The following is a 6,051-nucleotide window of genomic DNA, read 5'->3' on the forward strand; positions in this document are numbered from 1 at the left end:
CTTATTATTGCAGGGGGTTGAGGGGCTGAGGGCTGGGGCAAGGGCTTCCACCTGTCGGGGCTGGACCACCTTCCCATTGCCCTTAAGGCGGCCTGTAGTGACTACTGCAGGGTAGTACTGTGTGACTTGTTGGGGTAGTTTGGATGGGGACTGATAATGTGTTATTGGGTCCTGTTCTGGGGGGGAGGGTTTTGGGTGTTTTTCAGGGACTTTGGAGTTTGGGGTTCAGTGGTTTTGGTGTGGGCTGGCGAAGTTTGGAGGAGGAGAGACTGAGGGACTGTTGCAATGGAGACATTACCTGAATTGAAATGTATTACATGGAACGTACGTGGATTATATACTATGTCAAGGCGCCACAAGGTGCATGCATATTTGGTTTGACATGGAATCCAGATAGCCTTGCTTCAGGAGACCCATCTTAACAAGCAGGAGTGTGCTGCGTTGCAGAAGAGATGGCGGGGCCAAGTGTTTGGCACTGCCTATTCTGCGTTTGCCAGGGGAACCTTGGTGTGGGTGAGGGCGGGGATTCTGTTCCAAGCCTCAAACAGTGTGATTGACCCGGAGGGCAGATATGTGGCGGTTGAGGGGAGATTGTATGGAAGGGATGTGGTGCTATGCAGTATCTATGCTCCGAACACGGATCAGCCCCGCTTCTTAGACACAATCTCGGGGACTTTAGCGCATCTTTTGGCGTGTCAGGTGATACTGGGGGGAGATTTTAATTCGATCACTGATGTATCATTGGACAGGTCGCACCCACCATTGGCTGATTCCCAGGTCCGCAGGATAGCGAAGAAGCGGGCGGATTAGCAAGTGAGGTGGGGGTTGACTGACATATGGAGGGGGCACCACCCTGAAGATAGGGATTATTCTTTCTTTTCTGCACTCCATGAACTACATGTCAGAATCGACACTGTCTTATGTAGCCACTCAATAGCATCTCTGGCAACACACTCTGAGTATTTGGCTAGGACCATCTCCGATCATAATCCTCAGTTGGTGTCCTTTTGATGGCAGCAGGTGAGGGCTGCAGTCCCAACTTGGCGATTGCGTCCAGAAACCCTGGAGGATCAGGTCTTTAGCTCCGAAATCCGTGATGGCATTGACCGCTATTTCACTGTAAATAGAGAATCGGCGTCCACTAGAGGCATAGAATGGGATGCTTTTAAGGTAGTGGTGAGAGGGTTGTGCATTAGTAAACACTCAGGTGAAAGGACAGTGGTACTAGCTGATGTTAAAAAGGCTGAGGAGGCACTGCGGGAGATCGAGAAGCAGAGACCAGAGCAAAGGGAACTACAGGAGCGGCTCTTAGCAGCTAAAGAACTAGTGGCGGCAGAGACGGAGAGATTGCGAAGCTACGATTATAGACAATATCTGGTGACGGTTCATGCCGAGGGGGACAAGGTGGGCACGCTTTTAGCGAGGCTAGCGAACCCGATTTCAGGCGGTGCCCGGTTTTGAGTATACAGACGGAGACAGGAGAAATGGTATATTCCCAGACCGCGATCCTCACGCGCTTCCAGAATTACTACACGACACTCTATCAGAGTCACCTGGAGGCGGAGTTGCTGGACATAGAGGGCTACGTGGCGGGGATTCAGCTCCCACAGTTAGATGAGGAGGATGCTGAGACTTTGGGACAAGCCATAACTTTAGCGGAGATCAGGGGAGCGATAAAGCAGATGGCCCGGAACAAGACCCCAGGGGTCGATGGGCTCCCCATAGAATTTTATGGCAAATACATTGACATTCTGGAGCCCCACTTGCTGGAGGTTTATAACGAGGCACTGGAGCAGGGCCACCTGCCAGCGTCCATGAGAGAGGCGCTGGTCGTCCCCTTATTGAAACCTGGGAGGGAGAGTACTGATGTGACCTCTTATAGACCGCTGTCTATGTTGACGGTGGACTATAAAATATTGAGTCGCATACTGGCCACGAGATTGCTGCCCCACATGACTACTTTAGTCCACGAAGATCAGCCAGGGTTTATCCCAACTAGAAATACCTCGATTAATATCCGCCGCCTCATACGAGTACTGGGGAGTGATCTGGATATGGGTATGATGCCTGCAGTGTTGTCTGTCGATATAGAAAAAGCGTTTGACAGCCTGGAATGGGAGTATTTAGATAGGGTGCTGGAGAAATTCGACTTAGGCGTGCAATTTAGACGTTGGACGAGGGTCTTATACTCCTTAGCAACCGCCAGGGTGCGGTTGGGTTCAGTAATCTCCTCAGAGTATCCGGTGCAGAGAGGAACGAGGCAGGGGTGTTCACTTTCGCCCCTGCTGTTCGCGCTGGCGATTGAGCCATTGGCGACCCAAGCTAGGACAGGAATAGCGTATAGGGCGGTGGGTATGCTCTCAGACTTTGGGACGCTGTCGGGCCTAAGAGTTAATTGGAATAAAACATGCATCTTCCCTCTGAGGGCAGATATGCCCCAGCCACAACTGGCTGCTGATCTGATTTGGGAACAATTGTGTTTCACCTACCTGGGAGTTAGGATCTATCATGGGGCTGATGACATGCTGGAGGGGAACATAGGACGCTGTATAAGAGCCCTAAGGGGCTGTATGGCGTTTTGGGCAACTCTTCCCCTTTCGGTGATGGGGAGAGTGGCGCTGCTTAAAATGGTGGCGTTACCTCGCTTGCTCTACTATTTCCGTACGCTGCCAATTTGGGTACCTCCAAGGTTCTTTCGATAGTTTCGGACGCTCACCATTGACTTTTTATGGGGACACGGGAGGCGACGTGTGGCGCTGGATACCTTGTTGAGACCGAAATCGGAAGGGGGACTGGCAGTTCCTAACTTCGAACTTTATTATCTAGCGGCGCAGCTGCAGATTCTTACACAGAATGTCGCACAGGAGTTTAGGGGCCCAGACCGGATTCGTGGGATGGGTATACAGAGGCATGTCATCTCGTATATCATCATGCAGCAACAGCTTGTGGTACAGGACTTAACACTAGAGGAGAGGACCCTGAGGCTGTGCTGGAATAAAAGCCAGAAGAAGGCAGGAGTAGCACACCCGTATGCGCCTGAAATCCCTCTGGGCATGTTAACAGCATTGCCACATGGAGGGGACTGGTCCCCGCTCATGGAGTGGGAAGAGCTGGGGCTTCATGTGGTAGGCGACCTCTACGATGATGGTGAGTTGTTGCCATTTCGGGCGGTGCAGGATCGATTTGGCCTCCCTGACGGGAGTTTCCTCTTACACATGGCGGTAACGACGGCGATGCGGAAGCACTGGAAGACTGGGCAATCAGAACCAAGAACCACGATGGCTTGCCAATATGTGGTGATGACGGCGGGCACGTTTAAAGCGGTCACTTGCCTACATTCTCGAATGCTACACGAGGGGTTGGAACCTCTGACAGTTCTCAAGCAAAAATGGGAGACTAGTGTGGGTAAGCCCATTCCGGACACAACGTGGGGGCACATACTGCGGAGGACTTGGAAGGGGTGTAGAAATGCTAGATTTCAGCAGGTGCACTTTTTTATAGTGCACAGACCTTACCTTACTCCGGGGAAGATTCGGAAATATTTCCAGGTACAGGACGCGGCGTGCCCTCGATGTTTGAGTCCTGATGTGGAACTAGAACACATGCTGTGGGACTGTCCGAAACTAGGGCTCTATTGGTCTGAAGTGGGTGCGCTCCTTAACGAAGTTACTGATAGGCAGGTGGAATTTGACATGGCGACTTGTTTGTTGTTCTGGTTTCCTCACACGAAAAAACCTAAAATCACTAGTAAATTCATTGATCTAGGTCTCATCTTAGCCCAAAGGGAGATAACCTGGAATTGGAAATCGAAGGAGGGTCCCTCCAGTAGTAGATGGGCGAACGAACTCTGTAAATGGGCCCGTAGTGAAAGTACTGTTAGACTTAGACAGGCAGTCCGTACAGCTAATGAGAGGAGCCTGGAGAAGGCACGTGCATGGGAAGAACTAGTGTGCACACTGAGCAACAAGCAGGCAAATGACGAGGGCTAAAAGGGAAGGGCTCTGAATGTAGTTCCATGGGGTACATAGCTGGAAGAGTGTAGATCCTACAGGTTTCTTCCGATTAGCAGTCATGGTAAATGCAACAGGCCCACACCAGTAGCGGTTAGGGGGGAGGGTAAGGGTGGGGTAGTTGGGGGTCCTACTGTTGGTATAATAGGGGACTGACCGGTGAGGGCAGCGTGTATGGATCTTGGGTAGTACGTCTGGTCTGGTATTTCCCTACTAAGGAGATGGTATGACGATTGCTCATGGGGGGTAGTGGGTTGGAGAGAGGCCGCCAGGTTATACTGGCAGTACCCGCCAGTAATTGCCATGTGTGCTATAGGACCGGTTATTTGTTGGGATCTGGGGACGGGGATATAAAGAAATTCAGATACTAGATCATTCTGCCGAGCAGGTGTCGTTGCTTCTCTGGTGCTTTTCCATGTGCCACACTTTCTAGCTATCGCCGCCAAGCCTCCGGGATGTGGGCTAAATGGCTGTGTGCTGCTTACAACACGATATCTGCAGGTCATTTATTGATGGCGGGACGGCTGAAACAAATGGCTGTATGTTTTCTAACTCTGCAATAAAAATACAGTTAAAAAAAAAAAAGTCTTTTTGGAGCAAGGTGCACCTATAGTGAAACAACACATAGTGGTTTGGCTTGTAGTCGACATGGGCATATTCTTAAGACTGCCCTGACCTTGATAGCAGCTTGAGTAGAGGCAGCATAACATTTGATGGAACGATGCTGGAGGAGCAAAGAATATTATGAAGGGTCCTGTCCATTACGGGATAGTTAAGGGCCATGTGAGACAGGAATGAGTCCATGTGTAGAAATTGAATATTGCAACTTGAACTTCCACGATTCAATGGAAAGGATAACAAGGATTACAACCAGGAATATTAGCATGCAATAAGGGTCATGATAATTAAACTATTGAGAATATGTACTACATGAATTTCTTGATCACGCTCTCGTTTAGGTTTACTCGTGGACTATAATTGTGTATAATTAAGTATTTTAACAGTTGCATGGGTACTCATTTCAATTCAATAGAATTAAATTGTAGGATATGAACTATTGCTCTATAAACATTTCATGTTGTGTTAACAATGTTAAAAAAAAAAGGAAATCTGTTTCCTTCTGTGTATCTGTCTATGTTAGCTGTATTTTGTCAGGTTATTGTTCTAAAGTCTTGCCCTGAAGAAGTCTTGTGATTTTGGGACGAAACGCATAGGCCGTGTCTTGGATGTATTGTCTCTTTTGTACAGTAACATGAACACATATGAACAAACAGAAAAAAGAAAAATAAAGACGTGAAAAACTTTCTTCTTTATGAGAACAAAATGATTATGTTGTGTCATGTGCAAAGTTAGTGTCTAGCATAAGTGTAAGATACATGCTTAAGATGTGTAGAACTTTTTGAAGTTCAATTATTTACTCCTCTCGGTACTGTGCTCTTCCTCCTTTGTAGTTGTACAATTTGATGTGAATGACCAATCCATTTTAGTGACACTGATGCCAGTCTGTATGGGCTAGGCGTGTTATTTTTTTTTATTTTTTTTTTTTTAAAAAAAAAACCTTTATTGAATCTAAGGGTGGGCGTCCGAATCGGCTACGCCCACGGAGTAGGCGTAGTGTTGCCTTCTACGCATTTTGCGTAGACAGCGTAGCCGGCAACACTACGCCCACTCCGTGAGCGTAGCCGAGTCGGCCGCCACCCGCCTCCCTCCCGCCCTCCACTAGATACTTTATTTAAACATTTGCACGGATAAAAACAAGTTAAAAGCACTTACCTTGTCCGGGGCTCGTCCGGGTCTTCATCTTTGAATAGCGTCCTTTGCCTGGATACCAATGCGCATGCGCGGGCGGCCGCGCATGCGCATTTCTCGGGAGAAATGCGCATGCGCGGCCGCCCGCGCATGCGCATTGGTATCCAGGCAAAGGACGCTATTCAAAGATGAAGACCCGGACGAGCCCCGGACAAGGTAAGTGCTTTTAACTTGTTTTAATCCGTGTAAATGCTTAAATAAAGTATGTAGGGGAGAGCGGGAGGGAGGTGCG

The sequence above is a fragment of the Lissotriton helveticus genome, chromosome 3_1, assembly GCF_964261635.1.
Source record: "Lissotriton helveticus chromosome 3_1, aLisHel1.1, whole genome shotgun sequence".
In the NCBI taxonomy this organism is placed as follows: Eukaryota; Metazoa; Chordata; class Amphibia; order Caudata; family Salamandridae; genus Lissotriton; species Lissotriton helveticus.